This window comes from Manis javanica, chromosome 1 (assembly GCF_040802235.1).
Source record: "Manis javanica isolate MJ-LG chromosome 1, MJ_LKY, whole genome shotgun sequence".
Classification (NCBI taxonomy): domain Eukaryota; kingdom Metazoa; phylum Chordata; class Mammalia; order Pholidota; family Manidae; genus Manis; species Manis javanica.
The window spans coordinates 2,923,044-2,950,559 of NC_133156.1; the positions used below are offsets into that span (position 1 = coordinate 2,923,044).

At 44.8% G+C, this 27,516-nt stretch overlaps 1 protein-coding gene across 1 annotated transcript in view; it reads right to left on the minus strand.

Moving 5' to 3' along the window:
- LOC140848869 (protein furry homolog) overlaps positions 1-14,758 on the minus strand; it is a 249,912-nt gene extending 235,154 nt beyond the window's left edge. The window contains 1 exon segment of the mRNA XM_073233639.1: positions 13,902-14,758. The gene's annotated coding sequence lies outside the window, so the exon portion shown is untranslated.
- Between the last annotated feature and the right edge of the window lie 12,758 nt (positions 14,759-27,516).

Below are 27,516 nucleotides of genomic sequence, written 5' to 3' on the forward strand. Positions count from 1 at the left end.
AAAATCCAGAAGCTTCACTCAAGTTCACAGATAAAACTCATGAGCAGACTCAATAGTTCAAAAGGTTTGCAGAAGGGAATTTAGCCAATTAGTGCAGAATAAATGTTAATTAGAATTTCCCTTTTAAAATAAGGTGGAGCTTCTCTATAATATTGATAGTAATACCAATATCAAAATATTAATGGAAAACTTCCAAAAATGAAAATTTCATCATTTGTTTCCTTTCCCTTTGTGTACATTTGGTCATTTCATCACAGTGTGGGACACAGTAAAGGACAGTGCTTAAGCTTTCCAAACCTACCTGCTTGTCAAAAAGGTCTTGATTATGACTTGATTTCATTTTGATTCATATTACTTCAAACCACTCATGGACCTGTTCTTTCCACAGACCAATATCAATACTCTCAAAAAACTTATATCCTGAGTGACAAACAAGATAAATATAATCAAGTCTTACTATGCTTATGATCCAAAAGATCATATATTTTTTAATTAGTAGGGTGCATTTTAGAATTTAGAACTCTGAAGGCATATTTGGACCTTTAAATGTTCAGGGTTGTAGCCAAAATTGTGGGAATTTAGGCCCACTGGAGCCAAAATAATAAAGGTCCATTCACAGGGCCTCATCTGGCCATTGTGCTGCCCAGTCCAGCACCTTCCTGCAGCCTTCAGACCAGGCTGGGGATGGACGGTGTCACCCTCCACACCATTCAGCCTCCCCAGAGAAGACTCCCTCCAACTTTGTGATTTCTTGGATTCACTGGGTACTCAGGAAGGTAAGGGTTTGGGTTTAAGGGCCCCCACAACCTGGTAGCTGAACTTGGAGGTTAAGGACACCTCAAATTTCTTCCCTTTCAGGGTAATTTGAATAAAACATCCAGCCAGCAAAGCAGAGGCTATTTTAAAGTGGGGAGAAAAGCTAGAACTGTGGCTCTGAAACACTTTTTTAGCTATGGTTTCTTTAAAAAAGTTTATTATAGATTCTCTTCTGAAAGGAAAAGAACAGGGAGGGAGGGAGGAAGAATACACACATGTTGCCTGTGTTTCACATAAACTTCAAGGGAGAAAAAAAATCACTGCCGTCCTGCATGTCATCCGGGATCCCAGTGAAATCGGTAGTTCTGCAGCCATTTTCCCTGGGCTTTCTTAGCTCTGAACTGTGTCTCATGCTTTCTAATGTAGTGGCTCTCCGCTGGCACTGGCCCTCTGCGGGGCCGGTGGGTCTGGGGCCCTGTGTTGAGAGGGAGCTGAGAGCAGGAACACAGGCTGCTCTCTGCCTCCTAATCAACAGTCCTCACACCCAGTCCTGGCAGAAGGCTGGGGCGGCTCTGCCAGCTTTGACTGTCTTCTACTAAATGGGGGTAATTCACATATTTTTTTCAACACTTCCAGCAACTCCTTTTCAGTGCTAAGGACATGACCCAACAAGATATCAAGTTCTATGGTTTCAGTAAAGATACGATCGAAAGCCCGTACTACAATGCATTTTTGTCCAACTGACATTTCTGACAAATACCTCAACTGTTTAACAAACACTGAGGAGAATGTGAAAACACCCAAAGGCACTCGTCCAATTTGCACTAGCTGGTAAGTGCTGGCAAATGTCAGCATCTGGGAGAGCTTTTAATGTTATTGATAGCTTATTCAAATAGACTGGAGTGATCCCACAGGGCCTGAATCACTACCACTGCTATGCAATAAGCCACTTACAATGTAAAGATGGGGTAAATGTGCTCAGAAATAAGTGCTCTAGCATGCGCAATCAAAATGGCCCTTTGCAGCATTACGATGTCATCAGAGGGCAGTAACCCTTCCTTGCAGTTATGCAACACAACTGCTGCAAGAGTGTCTTGAAAGCCGAAGTGCCGAGTGGCTTCCCTTAGGAAAGAAAAAAATTCTAAAATACGTAGTACTGTTTCCAGAAACTTGAACAGCTGCCATAGTCACAGAAAATACCACGGTCTTAAAGTCTGTTCTTTCCAATATACCATATGTCCTTGCTGAGAGGACAAAAATGCCAGGGAAATAGAAAAAGGCACTGCCTGAAAGGAAAGAAAGGGGAGAAGAGAAATGGGAATGCTGAGCGAGGGTTTTTCGTGGGGGAGAGAGGGTAACGGGGGGCACAGCTGCCCACATGGGCCAGGGGGGAAGGGTGTGTACGCCAGCACCCTGGGTGACTCGCAAGGTGGAGGCTCAGGCTCTTCAGTAGGAAGGTGAAAGAGCAAGCACATTTGAGGCTAGAAAATGGGAAATGTTGATTCATTCTTTAAAATGTGTGTCTGTATATTCTATATATGCATAGACACACATGTATTTTTTTTCAGGAGGCAAAATGACTATAAAGAGATTAAGGTAGTGTTTAAAAAAGAAACATAAATGAGTGGGAACTTGTTTGAAGAGCTTTGATGGGCTTTTGGAGAACCTAGGTAGCCAAAAGCAATCTATACGTGCCTGGGTAAAACATTTGGATAAAGAACCAAGGACTAGTGTCTGATTCTACTAGAATGAAACACACTGCTTAGCACTCTTCACAGTGAAGTCGTGGGAGGTTTCAGAGACTGATCTATGAAATGGCAGGATCTTAAAGATAGTCTGGTTCTGCTTATCTCTCTGGCAACCAAATTTTGGCTGCTTCACTGCTCATTAGGCTTTGAATCAGGGACTAATCAGGGGAAATAAAAGGAGAAACAAATTAGTCCATTTATGAGCAGCTCTAGTTGCAAGATAGAGGGAGAGGAGATTTGCCCTATCATAAGATTGGTTATTATCTGTGGGATTCCATTATCTCTGGTGTGCTGGCTCCCAGGGGGAGCCGTAATTGAGAACCAGCTGTAGAAATGCGAATTATAAGACGGGGATGGTGTCCACATGCCGAGTGGCAGCCTTTGAACAGCAGACGGGCTTGGATTCAAGAGCCCAGTTGGAAGGGTTGTGTGTCCCCTGACGTTCCTCTATCAGAGGATGAAGGCAGAAAAGCTCACCTGCTCTTCCACGTCAGAGCCATGGATGACTCTGGGAACTCTGGGAAGACCATGACAACACTGGGAAGGTCATGATGATGAGTCCCAGTACCAGGAAGAGGTAAGAGGTCAGGTGTACAGCTCTCACTTCACAAATGAGGCCAACTCAAGATCAGGCTACTTGGAAACTCCACCAGGTAGGGGCGTGTCCTGAACAGACGGACAAAAGTCCTCAGCCCAGAGCTGGGTGGAGGCTCTCCTAGTGTCTCCAAACACAGGGACCAAGGTCTGATGACTTTCAGTTTGTCTAAAAATCTATGTAATGATTTGCTCTCATGGAAAGACATTCGAGATAAATTCTGCTATATGAAAAAATCAGCTTATAAAATAGCAGAGTAAATGATTCAATTGTTACAAACATGGTATCTATATGTGAAAAAAATCTGGGAGGAAACATGCAAAATGCAAACGGTGATTATATTTAGGAGGTAGAATCATGGATAGTTTGTATTTTCTTCTACTGGCTCAACTAAATTAAAATTTTTTCAATATTGAATACATTACTTGCATGATAATGTATTTAAGGTACATTAATCAGGTATTTAAGGTATTAATCAGGTGTCACATGCCCATGGTGCTGGACCTGTGAAATTATAAGAGCACTTTTGTAATTGATTTCTAAAAACTCCTAAGTGGATGCCTGAGGATCTTGTTAAAGAATTGGGGGAATACAATGTAGGTTTCACTAGCTACAATGTATTGACATGAATGTTTAAGGTCTGCGAACTACTTAAGACCTTATGGAACCTCTAATTAAAAGCCTTCTTTCTATCTAGTTATTGCTTCTGGAGTAAACTACAGGTTGCCTATGGTTCTTTACTTATTCAAGAAGATAGCATATCTAGGACTCAAAGGATAGCAAATGAAGATGACAGTTCCCCAGTTCTCGGCACCGGAGTGTTAGGTGTGGGTGGACTTGGTCCCACTGCTTTGCTGAGTGGGTGCAGACTCCTGCAGAGAATAATACTGCTCTGCGCCCTCCACCCCCTTTTAAAGGGCTTCTGTTTCTACTTGAGCTGCTTCCCACTCAGCTGACACTCTGTGTAGGGTAAGAGAGACAGCTCCGGTGAGAAGAGAGGGCTCTAGACTGGACTTCCAGAGCCTAGTAGGGAAGTTCCTGTAGATGTGTAATGGTGGACAGCTTGATACAGCGGTTGCCATAGCAGTGGACAGGACAGGACTAAACCCGAGAGGCAAAAAATACCCGGGACTTTCACCAGATGAGTGCCTCACACTCATTCCCAAAAACAAAAGCCACAGTAGCAATAGGCAACTGCTCCGCACCAGGCCATCAGCACTTGAGATATTTTACAAATGCTCTCCTGCAAATGAGCAGGAAACTGCCCAGCATAATGAAGGGACCCTTTTTACAAACAAGGGAGCTAGGACAGGGGTGTCAGGTGAACCCCATCGGGTACAATGCAGGGGTTTAAAGGCATGGGTCTGGGTCCCACACTGAGGCAGGCGTCTTCCTTCAACTTCTTCACCTGCCACTGAAGTGACATTGGGCAAAACATCTAATCTTTCTTCAGTTTCCTAACCTGTAAAATAGAGATAATAACAGATCTCCTGTACAGGGGGTTGCTGTGGGGATTAAATAAGGAGAGGATGTAAAGTTTGTAGCTTAGTCCTAGCCACACAGCCTTCAAAGGGCACTGGTCTACTTATCCTGTGGATAAGGGGGTGGTAGGTCCAAGACTTCTTGAGTCTGAGCTCTTTCCACCCCCAAAAACACACCTAATATAATGTAGCCACTGCTCAAGGGGTCTCCCAACCTCTACCCTGGTCATTTCCACAGTCAGAAAGTCACTCTCCACTCCTGTGCCATACTCATAGAGCCTCTACTCCAGTTCCCTCAGAAACAAGAGGATAATGCCAAAGGGAAGATTGTATTGAGACCAAATTTCAAAGCCATAAGCAGTATTTTGGATAAGTGTGTTTTTAAGAGATACAACTAAGGTGGAAACCCGGTCTCAAGTGCTACTAGGGTCTGTGAATGTCTGAACCAAGGTCTCTTATCGAATTTGTGTCTACCTCTTGGAAAAACATCTAAGTAAAGGAAGAGAATCCTGATATGCTATTGTGCCTCAAGTGGTTTCTGAAAAAAGTCTCTAAGGATTTACCATCTCTAGTGGCAACTGAAGGATTATTGTCATTATTTTTGTTTCACTTTCAAAAAATGAAAAAATGTCACTGGACACAGAACCCCAACTTTCCAGATCAGCTTTGATTTTTACAAAAAGCATAAACTGCCCCTTGAAGTGGTGGCAATTAATGTCTATGCTTTATGTTCTGGACCTATCACGTAATGATCTAACATTTCTATTTCAGTGTCCAAAATGTCTGCTCATCTCCCTCAACCCCACAGACTAGAATCTGACTACTCCTGCCATCAACCTCATATCCATATCAACTTCTTACATATTTTCAATAGGTTTTCCTTAGCCATGTTCTTTCTCATTCTGTCATTTTGCCTTTTATAATTGTTTCAGTATATTTCACTACTTAAGTGCTTTCCATTTTCTGTATATGAGTGCATCTGTCTTTTGTATGACAGAAACATTCAGAAAAATCTTCTTTGCCTGCACACCTGGGATACATGCATTACTTTGCCTGTTTCCCATCCCTTTCTCCCTCCCTTCCTTTTCCTTTTTTATTAAGACTTTTTTTTTAAAGCAGTTTAAGGTTCACAGCAAAATTGATGAGAAGGCACAGACATTTCCCATATGCCTCCTGCCTCACACATGTGCAGCCTCCCATATCATCAGCCTCCCCCACTATAGTGGTGCCTTTGTTACAATGATGAACCTACAGCGACATATCATCACCTGTGATGCACACATTTTACCTCATGGTTCACTCTGGATTTTATTGTACATTCTGTGGATTTGGACAAATGTATAATGACATGTATCCATTATTATCATATTTCTTTATCTTCTTTCCAACATGTAACATTATGGCTTATCTGAAATTAATTGCTTTTACAAAAGACCTGCATTAGTACCTATTGTCACTAGCTGACAGAAATCTGAAGGGGATTTTTGCTTTTACAAAATGGTAATTGTTCTTTGCTTTATGTCACAGTTGTTTACAAAAGGTTTCATAGAAAAGCTCTACTTTTGCATAATGAGGAAAACCTGTATTTGTTTATGACTAAAATGTGTTACTTTTTCTGTTTTTCTATTTTCTTTTCTTCAAACTGTTAATTCTATACTTTAGTAAGCTTTATTAAGTAACTGATATTTCCTCAAAGCTATACTGCTTATTTGTGTGTATGAAATTAAGTTCATTAGATAATCTATACCAAAATCTAGAATATACTATTATTCTTACTCTAATTTTAAATTCAGAATCATAGAATTTTAATAATGGTCATTTGTAACAGATTTTTTTTTTAATTTGTAAAGGCATGTTTATCTTCATGACTTCTTTTTGTTAAAATTTCAGTTTTGATGTTCTTGATTTTTCATTCTAGGTGATTTAACTATCAAATTATAAAGCATTATATAGACTTTTATTCATAATTAATAAGAATCTTCGGGCCAAAGGATGGAAATTCCTGTGTCAATCAGGCAAACAATATATTCTAATTCAGTACATATTTATTAAACTCCTACCATTTTCAGGCCCTTTCCTAGTCTCTAGGGCTCAAGAGGTTTGCAAAGATATGCCTCTTTCCCCTCCATTCACAAATTCATAAAGGTTAAAGCTAAAACAGAATGCAAACACCTAGAACAGCTCCAGGAAGGCTGTTCGTCCCATTTGGGGATCTCATGTGCAAGTATCCAAGCCAAGGAGGGGCTCTAAGAAGCAAAGGACTCCTGAGTGTCAATGATTTTGAGAAATATCTGAAAGCAAGATGCAGCACTCATGTAGATTCAACTGTTCAATACAGTTTTAGGACAATTCAAATGTTTCTGCACATTACTGCATTTGACTAACTACTCCATTTTTATATGGATTTAATTCATGTATGGAACCAGAGGTTAAAAGGCCACAAATCCTGGATTATAAAATATATTGGATTAAGGCAGACACACTTCAGTGGTGTGGATAAACCCAAGGACTGTCCTGACCAACATCAAATCTAGGTCAGCAACATAAGCCAGGCAGAAAAGCCTTCACTGTCCAGTTTAAGCTAATATCGCTACTTTAATTAGGGAGTTACGATGTCAGTTTGGAAACACGATGGGGGAGCAGCTGTGCTCCAGTGAAAACATTCCTACCATTTCCATCAACACAGACAGGCTCATGCACAATGCAAAGGAGATGTGTGCAAAGTCACACAGTGGAATGAATGGGAGGCAGAGAGCAATCTCACTTCTCGCTGGAGAAATTACCCCTCTGAGATTTTTGAGACTGACCACCTGCTTATGTTTTCATGACTACTTCTTCACATGCATGGTCAAGATCCCAAGAAAAAGTCATAGAACTTTAAAGACATTGTAATCATTAACCAGCCACATACAGAAAAGTCACGATAGCAGCAACACATTTAACTTACTTAGCCGTCCATCCTAACACTTCTCCAATCACTCACTCCTTCTATTCATCATTAAAAGTAATGTCTTGAGTCTAACCCCATGTCCGCTCCACTCATTGCTGCCCTCCATCAGCATCCTGAAAATAAAGGTACATTTTAAACATTCTGTGCCTAGGCTTGTCACCACTGCGTTCTGCTAATGGCATCCATACGATTCCCTCCAGCACCAGGCCTTTATGTGCATGTGCACCATCTGATCATCTGATCAGTCCTGACAAGCAGTCAAGAAAAAAAGTATGTTTCATGCTATTTTGCGTTTACATGCAGAAGTCTACTCCAGAGCACATCTGCAGCACACAATTCATTTGGCAACTCCAGTGTTACTCTGAGAGATGCCCTTTTTAAAAGTTGCCTGTTAATGTTCATGCGTCCTGCCTTTCTTGATACTCCAAACCCACAGTGAATGAGGATTTACCCTGAACATAATTACCTTACAGGTCTTAAGATCTTACAGCTAAAGATGTATTTGTTAAGGCTCACTTATGTGTTACAGATTTAAGTGCTCGCCTCCTCTTCACCGGGGTGGTTCATCTTTTCCCTGGGAATCTTTTACGTACTGTGCAGTTTCTCATATTTTCTTTCTCTCGAGGTGAACACTGAGCCCCTGACCCCAGTACCCAGCAAACACTGACTGTGAGCATGGCTGGACCATCTGGCACCATGATGATATCATAATGTATATTTAATTAATGTTTACTGGATGAGAGGGCCATGTGTCAGGCCCAGCACCAGGCATTCTGGCACATTTGGCTGAATCCTCCATGTGGACATGGACCGAATTCATTCATCTCCATGTATTCACTGTCTTTTATTTTCTGTATTGTGATGTTTTGACATCTTGGGGCCTTGATGATGCTGGCAGGGCTGCCTCTCCCAGGGTGAGCCCATTCCTACAGACAAACAACTGGTCTTCCAAAGTGCCTTCCCTAAGCAAGCCAATCAATCCAGAGTCCATGCTCCCAACCACCTCCTCTATTGGCCCTCACAAATAGGGCACTAGCCACCTGCTGTAATCATTCTGGGGTCAGGGGTCAGACGAGGGCAGCCCTATGCCCCAAAGCCTTCTGAAATTATTCATACCAGCTGGTCTTATGCCTGCTTGTCCTGCCTCTCCTGTTCCTTCCAGTGGAAACCACAAGAGACGCTCTTGTCCACAATTCCCCTTACTTCCTCTGCTTCTCAATGGGCCCCAGTGCTTCCGATGTGTCCCTGCATGACATTCTTTGCCTCTTGCTTCTGGGGGACTGTGAGCATAATAAAGTTATCCCACTGTGGCAGTCATTTCTACATCTGCATATCTTAACATACCCGATTAAAACAAATCCTGGGCACCATTAAAACACCCCACATAATCACAGAATTGGCAGCTAAGATTACTATGTTTTTCTTTGATCCCATCCTACATGTTCAGTAAAAACAAGTTTTAAATTTTGTCATTTGTCATTTGTCTGGCCCACTTTAAAGGACTTCATAAAAGTAATTATATGTAAGTTTGTTTGGCATATAACCAAAAGGACTTAATTGTTGTTTTATACTGTATGAAAGAATCAACTTTGGTTTGTCTGCCGGGTCCAGTCATGGCACCTGCTACCTTGGCACATGGGGAGAGGCCATGGTGAACCTCTGCCCATGTCATGTTCTCACCCTGAGCGGGCGAACTGAATGTATTTTTGGAACTCATGAGTGACCTTCGTTGGTTATGCACTTGTTTCAGAGGTCACACATGTCACTGGACTGGAGTCTGGGTGTTTTTGCAGATCCAGTCTTACAGTCACGGACTTGGAGGTTATCTGGGCTGTGCTAATTACCTCAGCTCCTCGGGATTGCCGCAGAGCTTCTGCTAAGCTGAGCCTCCCTGCCATTCCTTCTGCTGCATCTTCATCCAGCTTCCTGTCCTTGGCCTAGAAGTACAGCCGACTTGACTAGGGGGCAGTAAGGAGGCAGAGGCACTGATAGATGGAGGTCTGTACCACCTCTCAAGGTTTTCCCTTTTCTGTCTTTTTCTTTGTCAAAATGTCAAGATGCCCTTTTTGGGGTTAAAAAGTGGACAATAGGCAAGGCCTTGAAATACATATACACATAAGTCTTCTTGGAGATGTGCATCCAAAGTCACCAGCACTGAGTGTCTGTGACAGAACAGCCTACGGCGGGAACAGTATGTACCTATGAATTCTCAGCTATGTTTAAGTACACAGTGGGACAAGTACGCGAAATTGAACTAAGCATAAAATTCGAGCAATTTTTTATTTTGGATCATACAAAAGGGCCAAGATAAAAGTTGTTACAGATTCCTTCAGTAATCAAAGATTAATAAAAGTTACAATGGAATTTCTTCTACCCTGCACTAGTTTTGTAACAGCATGAAATACTTTGAATAGGGATCTGTAAATAAAATCAAAGACTTAAATGCTGGCCTCACTCTTTTTCTGTTTGGCATTTCTGTCAATCTCATAATTATAAGAATGTTTTCCGACGAGCAGGAGAACAGTCAACTCCTTGATGCATCCCTATGACACTCCATGGAAGAATGACTTTCATTCGCTCATTCTATGGACATTCACTGAGCAGATTAACTATGTGTTCTAGACTCTTCTAGTGGTTGGCATATAGTAGAGAACAAGAGAATTCCTTGCCCTCCAGGAGCTTGAAGTCTAACAAAATGAACGACTACATGAATGAATGAATGAATGAATGACCACATGAAAGAAAGCAGGCAGGTTAGGGTTCAGGAAACTAAGGACACAGACTAGCAGATCTCATAGCTAAGGCTTTTTTCTTCACATTTTAACTTCTCTGAAATCAGGGTGAGTCTTAATATTGGCAGTATCTTAAAACTGCTGACAAAATGACAGTAGTCACAGCACAATTGTCATTGCTCTGCCACATGAACAAACTTGGTCACAGCTATTTATTTTGTTGCCACTTCTGCTAAATTATGGGCATTGTTGGCACTGTACATGTTCTGTTTAATTGCCATTTAAATGGTTTTCAAAAAGATTAGGCTATGATTTTAACTGAAAGATGTCTCTTCGTATGCACCAAGGCACAGAAATAAAGCAGTGGGGTATACATGTTATATTACTAAACAACACATGTGTCTATTTTTTGGCATTTTCCTGTTACCTTGCAAAGACAGATTCAAGTGCTTTACCAGACTGAAGAAAGACACACAGATGAATATGAGCTATGGTCTGTTAATAAGATATATGCAAACCCACTGCCAATCACACTCTTAGCAAGGAAACTGAAAGGACCAGCAGGAAAAAGTATCAAAACCCCAGGAAGCAATGAAGGAAACATGAAAGCAATGAAAGATAAGTGTGACCAACTCACACAGTGTCATGGAAAACCATTGTTAAAGTGGCATGTCATAATATAACGGGCAGTATCTTATTTCTTTCTGTGTGACAAAAAAAAATAATGTGTCTTACAACTGATGGTATTTTAGATTTGAGGAAATATGGAAAGAAAGATGGCATGCAATTAATGACAAGTTTTATAAACAGAATAGAATGCAGACTGGAAATCTGTTGACACTGGACCATTTTAAGTTAATGAGGTATTTGCATGAACCCAACTTTAGGCAGACTGTGTGATGTCAATAGTTTGGTATAATTCTCTGGGTAACTAGTCATTTTTAAGACATCTGCTTCACTCTTCATCCCCAGCAGTGTTTCTGGTACATCTTCCATTCTGGTTCAAGAGTGTGACTATGAGCAAATCTCATGTTCTCTTTTCCCAGCTTTAATTTGTGCTGTTACAGTTTCTGGCAGTTTAGAGATATTGGAGGGAAGGTGTTGGGGCTGTATTCTAAACTCAAACCTGACCACTGCCACAGGGCATGGAGTGAAATAATTAGATAGGAAAGTCCATTTGAAATCCCAAAGCCTGCATACAGGACTTTTGAGACTCTGCACTAGGGTAACATGAGTAAAATGCCAGCTACTGGGATATGTTTCCAGGCAGCATATGGCCACAGCTCAAAAATGCATCCATTTCTTTTTAGGCATGGTACTGTAAATCATTTTGGAACCAGAGAGAGTTGAAAACTATATCTGGGGACAAGAACAACACACACCCCTAAGGAGGAGAAATGATATGATTTCTCTGCAGATTGTACAGACATGGTTTTTTTAGGCCCAGCTTCAAAACATACTGTGTCGCAACTCTGACATCAGTTCTTGACACTTCAGCCAAGTGACAACCACAAGGCTGCAAAAGGAAGTAATCAAATCAGACATAGGTGTGTGGCCACATCCATCAGCAGGACAGGAGGTAAAAGGGTGTCTATATGGTGGACACATATCTTCAATAGTATTGACAACAGACTGTATCAAATGCATGGCATTTCACACTATGGAAAAGGCCTGCTTCCTGCTCCTAGGGTCCTCTGGTAATTTCCTTTCCGGTCCCCAGTGGAGAATCCAGGGATTCCCTCAACTTAATACCGCCTTCTCCAGCAACTTTGTTTCAGGTTTTCCTTTTAAAGTAGGCTGGCCTGTGTCAGGAATTCTCTGACAGTTGGTACAGGAAGATGAGTGTGCCAATGGGAACACTGCCAGGTTGCGTTGCTGCCAACTGGTGGTGTGTATTGTGTGTACAGAGCTAAAACAGGCTTGGATGACTGAGAGGGTAGAGAGTGCTCCTGAAGTGACAAGGAAGGAAACACTTGGCTACCTGTCTTCTAGAACCAATTTATATGAAAGGACAAGATTATGTTTCCATCTGAGTTCACATGCTGGAGTCTGGGGAGTTCCTGATGTCACTCTTTGAACAGAATATCTGCTGGGCACAGGCATGCAGTGTCAGGTTCTCAGAGGGACAGAATATTGTAGAATGGGGTCTGATCCAGGAAGCCAGTAGGGATAGTATAAATTGCCATATCTGGATTACCTACTATAACACAGGGGAACGCTCTCTCAAGAGGGGATGAGAGGCAGCATAGGACAGTGGTAAAGAGTATCAGCAGATCAAGGAGATCCAGGTCGAAATCCCACCGCCATCAGTATATCTGGCACACAGTATGTGCTCGGTACCACGTGTGTCACTACTAAGGAAATTTCCTTCTCTTTATGATGCAAATGTTCCTACAGATGTGGCATTACCACTTGCTATAGTGTATATAACAGGAACCAGAACAAAATGCCCACGTCCTTAGCTGAGGGTGTTTCTAGGGCACAAAAGTTGGTCTTATAAAGTTGTCTTATGGTATGAATATGTCTTGGGAAGAGAAGAAATGAACAAAGCAAATGCCAGGATCCATGTGATCTGAAAAGTATCAGATCCATTGGAATTAAACAGGATCAATATATATTTGTTAATTTCCATCCCATGTGATATCTACTTGTTCCTACCTCTATTGTGAGCTACTAACTGATGATGTGGTCCTACAATCTTGTGTAACGCTCAATTCTGACTGTATGTCTCTGCATTAGAGTAAGTTTTGTAAAGCAAATAACTCCCACCTAATCCACCTTGTTTTGAAGGTTCAAACTTTCTCCTATCTTCAAGTGGGTACTTGTGTTCTGTATTCATTGTTGCCACCTCTCCCCCTTATAACTGGGCTGTAACTTCTCCTCCCTTTCCTGTGCCCCACAGCACCCGCCCAGCACTCAGGGAAAACTGGAAGCACATGGCAGTAAGAAAATAGCCAAGATTTGACAAAAGTAATCACGGGCGCCTTGGACACACTGGTGTTTCCGGATCTTTCATTAGAAGGTCGTTTGAAATATGTGAAGCTCTTAGAGCACGGATAGCACCCATTGCAGCTCCCATTCTAGGGGGCGAGGACATGGGACAGACCCGCTGCACTGTTTTCAAGCAAAAGCCACAGCGTGGGGGCTCTGGAGGCTCTGTTTCCGGAAAGCCACCTCCCCAAAGGGGATTCCCACAGAGGAATTTCCTCAAGGAAGCGCTCGTGGCAAGTAGGCTGCTAGGGTCCCAAAGCGTTTAAGGATTCCTGCATGCCCATCCTCGGGACCCGGGCGTCCCCGGCAGCGGATGTGCGGGCCGCGGGGACCCTCGAGTCTGGCTCCTCAAGTCTCAGTATCAAACTTTCTCCTGGAGCAAAGCCTCTTGCAAACCACAGGAGGCAGGAGGAGGATGGAGGATGGGGATGCCGCCCGCTGCCCCCCGGAGACCGCCCTCCTCCCGCACCCGCTTCCCTCTGGCACCACCCTCCGCTCGCGGGGCCGGCGTCCCAATGGCGCGGCCCCGCCCAGCCCCACCCGCCCCGCTCACCAGCCCACCACTAGCTCCAGGAGCCTCGAGCCCCGCAGAGCCGCGCCGCGGGCGCCGCGGAGTCCCGCGGAGAGGGGACGAGCGGGGCTGGGTACCTTCAGGAAGAGGCCGGGACGCCGGCGCCCGCCGAGAGCCGCAGCATCGCCCGGACACCGCCGCCGCTGCGGGAGGCTACCGCGCCTCGCCGAGGGCCGGATCCGGCGGGGACCCCGCACTTCCAGCGCTGCGCTCAGCTCGCCGCGCCCGTGCTCCGCTGCCCAGCGACCACCACTGTCAAGCGCAGCCCCGCCCCTTGCGCGCCCGGCGAGTCGCGGACCCCTGGGACGCGCCGCCGCCAGGACTGGCTGCCCGAGCTGCTGGCTCCGCCCCCAGCCCCGCCCTCCCGCGCCGGGGACGCGCGGGGCGGCGGGAGGGTGGGGTCCCTGGCTGGGCGAGGCATCCTGCAGGGCAGGGCGCGCTCCTGGGTTCTGCAGCTTCTCTCCTTTGCCCGCCCAGAAATAAATAGACGACCCAGAGAAAAACAGAGCATGGAAGCCTCTCTCGGGCCCTTCTCTCCCTGGGAGGGCAGAGGCTGCAGCTGGGTGCTGAGAAACCTTAATTATTTAAAGATATCGATTAAGGAAGCCCGGCAAAGGCTACCTAGGGTGAACTGTTGCAATTACAGCCAGAGGGGTTTCTTGTGTGTTTTTGCTGGTTTGTTTTGTAGCCTGAAGGTGCCCTCATTCCCCGTCTAAACTTCGTGGTAGAAACGAAAACCAGTTCAACTAGCGCAAGGTCACAGAGGAAGGAGATTGACTCTCTACTAAGTCAAAGCTGCTTCAGATTTTATTTCTTTTCAATCATGAGAAGAGATGCATTCTAATATTTGATGCTATGTCTATTGCTAAGAAGAAATGAATTAAAAATCCGTAGAGACAAAAATCAGTGGTTGCCAGGGGCTAGAGGAAAATAGGGAGTGGCTGTTAATGGGTAGGGGCTGCTTTTTAGGGTAATGAGAATGCACTGCAATTGGACTGCACAATTCTGAATATACTAAAAACCTCTGAATTGTACAATTTAAGTGGAGAATGTGAGCTGTATCTCAATAAAGCTGTTATTAAATATGTTGATAGCACTTTGGGGAGACTCACAAAAGCACCCAGTTCGTGTACATCACAGTTCTGTTCTTTGTGGGCAGGCATGATGGCTTATATGCGCGCGCCCATCCATGCATGCAATAAACCATGTCCATCTCTACCAGGTACTCCCATTGGGGTACAAAGATTAATAATATATGACCTCCATCTTCAAGGAGTTCCCAGACTATTGAGGGGGCAGTCATTATAGTGCAATATGTTAAGTGTTAACTCTACGGAGGTTAGCAATGTGCCAGATTTTGGGTCCAGAGCAGGGAAGGAGCTTTGCACAGTCAAGGAAGACCTAGAGTGCATTGTGTCTTACTGAAGGCTAATGTGGCCGAGTGTGAGAGGTGTGCAGGGAAGGGACGCTGGACAGTTACTCACACAGCAAAGTACCACTTGGATTAGAGTTCAGTTCAGGATTAGCAGCCTAATCAGGAAGTGAAAATTTGAGTTGCTCTGGGTCTTTCCTACCCCTGTGGAGCGCGTGCTTTTGGCGAATAGTCTTAATGTAAACTCACCTTCATCATTTCGTGAGGGAACAATGGTATCATGCACGGACCTATGTTTCTGCACTTATAGTACACAAAGTGCTCTGTGCATTCTCTCCTCTGAAGCTGGAGAGGGGAGGCGATGTGCTCAGGGCCTTCTAGTTTCTGAGTGATGGAGCTGGAATGAAATTCTGTTTCCTGGCTTATGAGTCCCATGTTCTTGACGTTGTCAGCCTTTCCAGTTGTGAAGCTTCCTTAGAAGTGCAAAGAACTCTTGAGCTAAAAAAGCTTTCTAAGCCACAGCAAATGAAATATGTTTTTATATGTGGAATCGATCTACTTTTTGATTGGAAAGTAGGAATATTATAGGCCCTAAATTTAAAAAAAAACATAGCCACTGATCATCTAAGGTTGGGTCATTGTCCCGTCCAGCGGGACCTAGTTATTTGTGGGGACGAGGGGGATCCGACCTGAAAGAAAATGGGGGCGAGAGAAGAGCGAAGGCAAGACAGTATTCTGATCAAGCCTTCAAATTTTATTGTAAGACGGGGGTAGATATACACCAGTGTTCAGGGGCGGAGTGGGCTATAGGATACTTGTAGGCAGGGGATTGGCTGCATAGCAGGGGTGACGCAGCGAGTTACATTCTGATTGGTATATGATAATGGGGAAGGAGGGGGAGAAGAGTATCTCTTGGCGCGCGCGGGCTTCCTTGTTGGCGCGCGCGGGCTCGCAGCTAATTTCCAGGAAGTGAAGCAGGAACCTCATGAACCGTGGCCATCTTGTTGTCTTTGTGTGGCTCCCAACATCTCCTCCCTTTCTACTTATTTTAGAAAGGTGGGCCTTAATCGAGTGAGGGAATAGAGGCCTGGCTCCTCCAGCAGGGTAACATCCTGCAAATGCTCTCGGTATCTTTTAGGGAGGAGAGGCAGAGCTGAAAGCCAAATTGATCTTAATATATCAAGGCTTTATGTACATATGGATACCAACCTCTATGCAAGCCAGGCGTATTCTCAGGGAGGACCAGAGAGGTTCTAGGAAGAACCCTCCCTTGCGGTACTTTGTCTCGCACTCATCTCGATGCCCATACCCTCATAGTTAGGGGTATGTCTGGTTCTGGCTGACCAGCATATGGGCCACATTAAGTACGGTGCCAGAATCGATGGTACCATGGTTGAGGCGCCTGTAAAGTTGAGAACCGGAGACCGGGAGCATTGGTTGGCTCGGTGTAAGACTCTTCATCACAGGCTGTAAGTCTGTGATAATGAACAGCAACCGCTGGCTTGACGAGCTGGTCAACCTGCTCTCGAATAAAAACTGTCAGTTTTCTTAAGGCCCAAGGGCCAAGAGACACTAAAAGGAAGAATCCTGCCAAGGGTCCAAGGATGGTGGGGATCAGAGTAGTTAACCAAGGGGTGGCAGAGGTCCAGTTTTTATACCAGGCCTCATCCTTTTCTCTTTGTTTTTGCCTGGCTTCTAGGTTTTTCTTAACTTTATCAATGCTATCTTGCACTAACCCTGTTTTGTCTTTATAGAAGCAACATTCTTCTTTAAGAGCAGCGCAGAGGCCTCCTTCTTTCAGGAAAAGGAGGTCTAACCCTCGGCGATTTTGGAGCACTACCTCAGAGAGAGAGACAACAGATTCTTTCAGGCTGTCTAAACCCTCTTGCAGATTTTGTATGTCTTTATCAATAGCCTGACTAAGAGCATAATATTGTTGTTTAGAAGTAATTATGGAGGCAATGCCTGTTCCAGCCCCAGCTGCTCCTAATCCTAATAATACAGATAAGGTAATGGCGGTTACTGGCTCACGCTTAGTGCGAGTAGAGCCCGAGTAATATGGAAGGAGGTCTTCGGTGGGATGTATGGAAATCTTGGGCATGAGCATGACTAAAACACAATATTCATTGTTAGATATTAGTAAGCGCGGGTTAACGGAGGGCGTTATGCCAAAGGAGCAAGCAAAATAAGTACCGTTGGGCGCGACAAGGAATTCATAGGACAGCGGGGGTGAGAAGGAGCTGTTACAAATGGGTACTAGCTGAGGGGGTAGACGCAAGAGGGGGCTATGTATACAGAGGCCTATTCCCGAAAGCTGCGTCAATGTGAGACCCGGAGAGGTCTCTGAAAAACGGGAGGGGTCTGACCAGCGAGTCTTGCTGGAGTCATTGGTAAGTATGAGGTCTGCTGAGGTGTTTACTAAAACTGCTATCCCTTCGTAAAACGGGGGAACGGGGGAGAAACATAACCAGCACTCGCTATATCTAGTGGAGTTAAGGGATTCTGCAGTCACATCAGCCAGGCCTTTAAGGATTTCGCCTGTAGAGGGTAAAACCGGGGGGAGCAAGGCCTGGAAAACAGTACTAGTAGACAGGGGAGAAGGGTTAGAAGGTCTTGGGTCTCTTGCCTTAGGGGCAATAGGGCCAAGGACAACGTGCTTGTTGGCGTTTGGAATGGATCGAATTAATTTGATTTTAAAAGTGAGCCCAGGGTCCTTTCCTGAAACATAAAGCCTTAGCCCCCATTCATGTCCCCTGAGCCATCCATCAATAGGGGCCCTTTTTCCCTTGTCAGTAAAGGCAATGGAGAGCGGTGTACATCGCCCCCTTGTGGATTGGGTGCTTTGACATTCTGGGGTAACAGTTGAGTTAGGCTTGGGATTCCAAGCCCTACTTACAGTTATATAATCCCAGGTGGAGCTAGGCTTCCAACTAGCATCTCCCGTAGTCTCACACCCCCAGGAGTCACAGAAATAGGAGTCTCTATATCCACATTTATAGTTAAGGGCTCGATCTCTATGAGCTCCCGGGCAGACATAAAATTCTGTTTCTCTGAGGTAGGTTCTCCTAGGGGTGTTGTTACACCCAGGAGAGGTGGTAGATTGTCCCTCAGGGTAGGTCTCAGGGGAGGTGGAAAAAGGAAAGTAAATGTCTGGGGTCCCCCAGGCCGCAGAAGCTCCAGCGGCCAAGTCACAGAGATCAGGGGCAAGAACAGGCCATGGGGGGGTACTTGCTAAGGTGGAAGAACTGAAAACGACGTCTCCTGCTTCATTGGTGACTGTCCAGGTGAAATTGAAAATCTGATGGGTCCAAACGGGGCGAAAGGTCATGACGAGGGTCAATAGTGTACATATCTTCATTTTTGCCTCCTGAAAATAAACAGAAAGGGAAGGCTTCTCAGGGGTTAATATGCCCTGGACTGGAATTATTATTGTTTTTGCCTCTATTTGTGTCTAGGAGTTTAATGAGCCTATCTGGGAGCCATCGGGCATTTTGTGCCTTAGCATCATATATACAAGCATGTCCTTTCCCCCATATGAGCACAGGGTCAGGCCCGTGCCATGTGTTGGTCATCGGATCTCTCCACATAGCCTGTGCATAATTATCTGCCGTGGAGGGATGCCAAAGGCGATCAGCAGCGGTTTTACCCGCGGAGTCATAAGTAAGGAAATTGAGAACAAACAGTGCATGATTTAGGAGTGTCTTTGCATTACCTGTTTTCGGATAGAGTACTTCTCCCCCCGACTGAAGTTTGAATAACATGTTTTTAAGGGTTAAGTGGGCTCTTTCAACAATGCCTTGGCCTTGGGGATTATAGGGAATTCCTGTTATGTGCTTAATACTTAACTGCGCACAGAACTGTTTAAAGCTAGAGCTGGCGTATCCAGGCCCATTGTCAGTTTTTAAGATTTTAGGTTGTGGTAGATATGCCAGGCATGAGAGAACATGGGTAATAACATTTTTAGTTGCCTCTCCCGTTTGCAAGGATGCACATAGGAAACCACTACATGTGTCAATAGACACATGGATATATTTTAATTTACCAAAGGGAGGGTAATGAGTGACATCCATTTGCCATATCTCTCCTGGAACCAACCCCCGGGGGTTGATTCCGTTATGAGGCTCTGGGAGGAGAGTTAGACATCCTTGACATTGCCGAACTATTTGGCGGGCCTGTTCTCGGGTGATTGAAAATTTGAGTCTAAGAGTGTGAGCATTGAGATGATGTAGTTCATGAGCCCGTTGGGCTGCAGCCAAGGGTGAGTCTGACGTGACAGAGGCTACTAATTGAGTCGCCAGATCAACCCTGTCATTGCCTTTGGCAAGCGGCCCTGGAAGGCCAGTGTGAGCGCGTATGTGCCCGATGAAAAAAGGGGCATCGCGGCTTAAAATTAATTTTTGCAATTTTGCGAATAGGGGGGAAGCATTTGTAGAGGGACGTATGTAAGGCACTGTCTCTAATAGGGGAACAGAGGTTGCTACATAGGCACTATCAGTGTAAAGGTTAAAGGGGGCATCTATTAAAAGCTCAAAAACCTTGATTATTGCAGTTAGTTCAACAAGTTGTGCAGAAGAGAGGTCTGTCTGTATTCGAGTAACTTGCCCATTAATACTGAAAGCGGCTATACCGGAGGAGGACCCATCAGAGAACACCATTACGGCCCCAGCAATTGGCGTGGTTTTAGTCCTTTTGGGAAAGACAACCGGGGTCTTTTGAAGGAACTGGACTAATCTGTCTGCAGGGTAATGATTGTCTATTGTCCCCTGGAAGGAGGTGCAGCTAATTGCCCAATCATCATCATGTTGAATAAGCCATTGTAATTGAGATGTATTGTATGGGAGGGTTATAACTTCAGGGTCTCTCCCAAACAACTTGAGAGCTGCCTCTCGGCCTAAACGTAAGAGGGCAGCAACTAATTGAGGATAGGTAGCTAAGACTCTAGGGGGGGAGGCTGGCAAATGAACCCAAAATAGTGGATGGTTTTGCCAAAGGACTCCTGTAGGGGAGAAGGGGGTAGGGAAAATGAGCAGCCACAAACTTAGATGTGGAGAGAAGTAGCTAATGGTCTGTTCAGAAATAGCCCGCTCTACAATGGTTAATGCCCTTTGTGCTTCTGATGAAAGCGAGCGGGGGGAGGAAGGATCAGGGTCTCCACGTAGGACATCAAACAAGGGCTTTAACTCTCCGGTGGTCAGCTTTAAATAAGGCCTGAGCCAGTTGATGTCTCCTAGCAGACGCTGAAAATCATTAAGAGTGTTTAAGGAGCTTCTCTTTAACTGAATTTTTTGAGTGAGGATTTTATTAGAAAATAATTCAAAGCCTAAAAATAGTTGGGGGGGGTGGACCTGGACCTTTTCTGGGGAAATTTGTAGTCCTCGATCTCGGAGGGCAGTGACTAGCTGTTGACTGGCCGCATAGAGCTGTTGCTGGTCAGGACCGGCAAGAAGAATATCATCCATATAATGGATAATATACAAAGTGGGGAAGAGCAACCTAAAGGGGTCTATAGTCTGGGCTACAAACTTTTGGCAAAGAGTAGGGCTGTTGGCCATTCCTTGTGGGAGAACTCTCCACTGAAACCGGGGAGAAGGCCCTACACAATTGGTAATGGGTATACTAAAGGCAAAACGTTTGCAATCATCAGGATGCAAAGGTATGGAGAAAAAGCAATCTTTTAGATCAATTACTAATTTGACATACCCTTTAGGGATGGCTATTGGAGAGGGAATTCCCGGTTGTAATGCGCCCATAGGGACCATAGTCTTATTAACCGCCCTGAGGTCTTGTAGGAGCCTCCACTTGCCTGATTTCTTTTGGATTACAAAGATTGGGGTGTTCCAAGGGGATGTAGAAGGTTCAATATGTCCAGCAGCCAGCTGTTCCTGCACTAACTCTATGGCTGCATTTAATTTTGTAGTGGTAAGGGGCCATTGATCGATCCAGACAGGAACATCACTTTTCCAAGTAATCTTGTCTGCCTGGAGTGCAGGAGGAGCAACGGCCCTTACGAAAAATGTTTTTCAAACCCTAAACCTGAGCGGTCTATCTTAGGCGTGGCCAGTATCGGGTTGGGATCTCCCTGTTTTAGTTTGCCCAACCCCTGACCAGGGAGGTAACCCTGTGAAAGCATCTGCTGTGTTACAACTTCATTAGGGCTACACATGATGACCTTCATTTGAGAAAGGATATCTCTTCCCCAAAGATTTACCGGCAACCCAGGAACTACGAAGGGTTGAATGAATCCGGTATTTCCTTCTTCATCTTCCCAGTTTAATAACTGTGAGCTCTGTAAGGTGTTTCTTGACTGCCCAATTCCTTGTAGATGGGTCAAGGAAGCGTGTAAGGGCCAGCTGGAGGGCCATGAAGCCTGAGATATGACCGTAGAGTCGGCCCCCGAATCTAAAATTCCTTCAAATACTTTTCCTTGGATCTTAAGTTTAAGAGTGGGGCGTTCTTTAGTAATAGCTTGGATCCAATATAAGTCTGAAGAACCTGGGGTAGAGGAGCCTCGCTTCTTATGGATAGCAGGGTGAGATGTACTTAAAGGGAGGGGGAGCGCCTGCGCAAGGCGCTGACCTTTCATAATGCTGACAGGGCACTGGGGGGCACTAGCAAGAATTTTTATTTCTCCAGTATAGTCATTGTCAACTAAGGAAGGGTGGACAATAAGGCCGTTTATTGTGGTGGAAGCTCGCCCTAAAATTAGAAAATAAGTATCTTTGGGAGGTGGGCCATAAATTCCTGTGGAAATAATTGTAACTCCCTCTTCAGGCGTTAATATTGTTGAGGAGGAGGCACAGAGGTCAAGTCCTGCACTCCCGGGTGTGGCCCGATAGAGGGCGGGAGTGCTACAGCTAGGCTGTTCCCCGAGGCCGGCTGAAATGGAATTGGCTGGGGGGCCCGGGGCTGGCCCCTCAGCCCGTTTCCCTGAAAAGGGGGGGTGAAAGGATTTGTGGTACTGTAAAAAGGATTTGTTGGATTGTTACGGCACTCTTTGGCCCAGTGCCGCCCCTTATGGCAGCGAGGGCAAATACCGGGGACTGACCCAACTCTAGGAGGAGGAGCTGTGGTAGGGCATTGGCGAGCGAAATGGCCTGGCTGTCCACATTTAAAGCAGTTACGCATAGGCGGTGCGCCCCTGGGGAAGGAAGGAGGATAAGAAGCCTGGGGAGTCTGAACAGCGGCACCTACAGCTAAAAGGGCTTGGACTTTGGATGTAAAAGGATCGACATCTCTACACATTCTCAGCATTTCATCAAGAGTTTTGTCTCGAGTCTTACCGCGGAGGACGGCTCGACATGCCGAATTGGCGTTTTCATAGGCTAGCTGTTTTACAATCTTATCATTGGCAGCCGCGGAACCAAGGGTCCTTTCGGCGGCCTCTAACAGTCTGCTAACAAATTCGCTATAGTCTTCTTGCGAGCTTTGAGTGATCTTAGTTAGAGGAGTGTTAGCAGTCCCGGAAGCAGGGAGTGATATCCAAGCGCCCAAAGCGGCATCTTTCACTTGAGATAAAAGACCAAGGGGAAGGCGCTGCTGCCTGGTTTCAGAGATATATCTGCCCTGTCCCGTAAGCTTATCAAAAGTCCAGGACGCTGTTGGGGAATGAGGGTCTTTTACATTGGCAGCAGCGATGGTCTGACAGCGGTCAGCAAAATCTGCCTTCCAAGTTAAAAACTGACCACGGGTAAGCACAGCCTGGACTATACGCAGCCATTCACTTGGGAGTAAATGTCCTCCTCGAGACAGCGAATCAAGAACAGAAAGGGTAAAAGGGGCATTGGGGCCATAAGCTTTAACGGCCGCGTTCAGCTCTTTTAAGCTTTTGAAATGGATTTTGTGAAATTCTCTAGGGCCATCGGCAGGCTCGGCCGGCTCTGGCTCAGCCTGCTCTTCCCCCTCACTTTCTATTTCCTGAGCAGCAGGGGCGTCTTCGCCATCGCTTTCAAGATCGCCCTCTTCCGGGCTATGTGTTGTGGAGGTGGGGCCAGAGCGGGCGGAGGCCCGGGTAAGAACAGGAAAGAGCAGTTTTTTAGGTTTTGTGGCTGTAAGCGGTTTCTTAGAGAGGCCCCTTTGCGAAGATAATGAGGGACGAACTGGTTGGGAGACAACCAATTTTTGGAGATGGCAAGTTATTCTTTGTTCTACTATCTGTGCTATTAGGTCTTCAGTGCTGGTAGGGGGGCTAACAGGACCGGGAGCCGGAGGGGGTAGCGGAGGGGCCGACGGGGGCAAAAAGGCCGGGGCGCAAACATTGGGAGGCCGAATAGGGGGAGTGTAAGAAGGGGGGTTAAGCGACGGGGCGGCAAGGGGCCAATCTGGGTTGTGATACCTGGCCGCCTCGTCTTCTAGTTCGGCCGCGTCTCCCGGATCTAAAGGTTCGCCATTTTGGCTCTTAGTCACGACCGGAAAAACCTTTTGTGTATCGACAAAGTCCGAATCTCGAGGGAGAGGCGGATAAATGCAACATTTGGGAGGGGTATCATGGAGGGCACCGAGCAAAGATGGTGTCAGGCTAGGGGAGGGGGATTTAGCTGATTTTGGAGCAGGGGGATCACTCGAAAGAGACGATTTTGAGGCCGCCCGAGATAGGGGGCGGAGGCAATATTCTGCCACTGACAAGAGTTGACGTTTATCAGGGTCAGTATTTTCAACAATATCTCTGATAAGACTCCAATAGGAAAATACTGAAACAGGAACAGAGTCAGGGCCGTTTTTGATAAGATAATCATTTAAATCTCTACCTACTTTCTGCCATTTTTTAGGATGAATTTCGGGGCCATTAACAATAAACCACGGACAGACTTCATCAACAAAAATAAAAAACTTTACCAAGTCTTTCTTTTTAACTCGAACTCCTCTCTCCCTAAGTGAACTTTTTAGGTCTCTTATGAAGACCGCTTCTTTACTTAATCTAGTTCCCATTTTCTTGTAAGGCGGCCGGTACTCACCAGGGACGACGACCTCCGTGAGCGGCGAAAGGCGTCTCCTATTGTTTCATCAAGAAGGGGTCTGGCCAGACGATATCTTACTCGGGGGTCCGCCTGCGAAGGATCCGCGCCTCTGGCCCCACGTTGGGCGCCACTTGTCCCGTCCAGCGGGACCTAGTTATTTGTGGGGACGAGGGGGATCCGACCTGAAAGAAAATGGGGGCGAGAGAAGAGCGAAGGCAAGACAGTATTCTGATCAAGCCTTCAAATTTTATTGTAAGACGGGGGTAGATATACACCAGTGTTCAGGGGCAGAGTGGGCCATAGGATACTTGTAGGCAGGGGATTGGCTGCATAGCAGGGGTGGCGCAGCGAGTTACATTCTGATTGGTATATGATAATGGGGAAGGAGGGGGAGAAGAGTATCTCTTGGCGCGCGCGGGCTTCCTTGTTGGCGCGCGCGGGCTCGCAGCTAATCTCCAGGAAGTGAAGCAGGAACCTCATGAACTGTGGCCATCTTGTTGTCTTTGTGTGGCTCCCAACAGGTCATTGCAGTAAAATCCTGGAATCTGGCTTTTATATATGTATATATATATGTGTGTGTGTGTGTGTGTGTGTGTGTGTGTGTGTATTCTGGCTGTTCTAGGAAAGTGAACTTACCTTTTGGTGAATATGAATGCACACCACACACACACACACAAACACACATAAAAGTGGCTCTGCAATATGAAAACTGAAGGCTACCTATTTGCATTGTCAGTATCCAGTACAGTTGCCAGCACACCAGTGGCATTGTCACTTTCCTCCACCTTCCCTGCCATCCCTCATCGGACTGTGAACACCTTTTGAAAGCAGGTACTGTGCTTTGTTAATTTCCTTATCTGCCCAGACCCTTCTTGCATTCCCATCCATCCTAACCCTAACCTCCTTCCCACCCTCTTCCTACCCTTAGACCTGGGACCCACGAGCCCCTCAATGAATGTTTGTTAAATGTTCAGTGTTGTTTTATTACCAAAAAGGGAATCATTTTTTACATGCTAATTGTTTATAATGATGACATACATCATAAAGTTTGGATATTAGCTTACCCACACAGTATGTACCCTCTAGAGCTTTGAGGCTTAGTTTCAAGAACATTAGAGAATTACATTCCACACTTTAATAAACTGAGAATTCAACTCTAAATCTAAATGCCTAAAATTTAAGTTACTCTCAATCTAGGAAGGCACAATATGAATATTTTAACAGTAAATAAACTCAGTACTTGAGAGCAGGATAATTTTGATATTAATTATAGAATTTTTAATCTCTGAGGAGATAATTTACTAGTGGTTTTAAAGGTCTTTGAAATCTTTTCTATACTGTCCTTGTTTCTTTCCTTTTCCCTTTCCAGTTCTTTCTTTGGGGTTCATTTTTATCTTTCACAGTATTCTGATACTTAACACCTCAACATTACAATTCTCTTTTCCATAAAATTTGTATAAAAATCTAGGGAAGCCAAAAAATGGGGGTGGGGCGCTGCTGATCTCCCTGGAGTCTGGAGCTTGGAGAAAACCAACAAGAAGCCTGTGGCTGGTCTTGCTGGAACAGATGTTGTCCCTCCCCAAGTACTTATTATGGATTGGAAGAAATGAGATAATGAAAATAAACCAGCTACTTTGTGACTGTTATCAAATCTCATCAATCAACACCAGCCACATAGATCCCTGAATAAAGTATTTTTTACTGATAAAAGTCAAAGCAGATAGTGATTAGCACACATAATATAGGAGGGGCACGGGGAAGGGAGTACAGCAGAGAAGACACGTAGTGACTCTATAGCATCTTACTACACTGATGGACATTGACTGCAATGGGGCATGTGGGGGGGACTTGATAATAGAGGGGAATGTAGCAACCGCAATGTTGCTCCTGTGAAACTTTCATAAGACTGTATATCAATGATACCTTAATTTAAAAAAAGTCCAAGCAGATGAACATGACAGTTTTCTAAATATACTCAGAATAAAATAATCTGTAACTCTCCAGTGGAGAGTTACTGGAACAGTGATCAACTGCCCATTAGGGTACTTATGGGTCCTGCTTTTTGGGTAAAAAGGCAACCAAAGATAGTGCTAGAGCAACAACCAAAATGTTTCCCTGCTGAGCTGTCTACCAGCCCCTGGTGTTTTCAATCAGCTGGCCTGGGGTTCCTGACTCTTCTAGGAAAATGAACTTACCTTATGGCAAAATTTCAGGAAAAGAAGGATCCCAACAGATAAGGATTACAAAAGCAGATAACCTGATGAAAAAGAACAATTTTGTAAGTATCATCAATGTGAAAATTATGAAGAACTTTTAGAAAACATCAAAGATAGGCTACAATTGCCTACTCTAAGAGAATTAATAGTGGGGAATCATCCCCTAGCAAAGACAGGAACACCTGACGCTGTCTGGATCAGAGAAGGCATGCAGATAGAGGTGGACTGGGCTGACAGTGAAGGATGGAAGAGGAGCAGAAGCCTGAGAATGAGGGAAGCAAGGTGTGGGGTAAACCGCACCTGGAAAGTCCCAGGGTGTGAATATATATATGGTTTCAGAAAAAGGCAAACTGATATGATGTGGATGAAATATGGAGTGGATACACGTTTCTGTTCATCTCAACTGCTTACACTTTCTTTGGCTTTTTGTATTTGCAGATTCCCTACCCCCATGTCCAGAAAATAGATGCATACTTAAGAGAGAAAAGGAACAGACTTGAAGTAACTCAGCTGTTACCATAGAAAAAAGAAAACAAAAATTTTCATATTATGTGAAAGGAAAGTCAAGCATGATATATAATTATTCAGAATAAAGCACTAAAGAGGCTTTTCAATAGAGTAAAGAAGAATAGTTATCACAAGGGAAGCTACTGTTTTGACATTTAACTGGGAAGACATCCAAAAACTTAAGATTATAGCCCTTGCCTTTCTTCTGGGAGACTTTGTAGTGATTATTCAGAGAAGCTGATGTTTGCAATTCTAGTTACCTTCAATGATAATAAAATAAAAGAAAGCAAAACCCAAGGATGCATATGTAAAGGGCACTGATAGTAGCATCGTTTCCATCCATTTAATAAATGACTTGAAGCATTTTCTTGATGTAGCTAAACTTCTTTCATAAAGTGAACTTCAATTTTCCTTTTTTATTTCTTCACTCTGTTTTTGCCTGCTTTCTAGACTTGTTGAGATGGCTCCACTTCTTCCTTTTTTTCTTTTACTGTCTCTTGCCTTGCAAGAATTTTATTTCACACCACTGGGAGTAGCTTAGAAGGAAGTTATCAAGGTGTTAATCTATGAAGAACTCCAAGGTGTGAGAGTATGTCAGGAAGACAGGAAAGGGAACAATTCAAATCTAATTTTCCTAAACAGA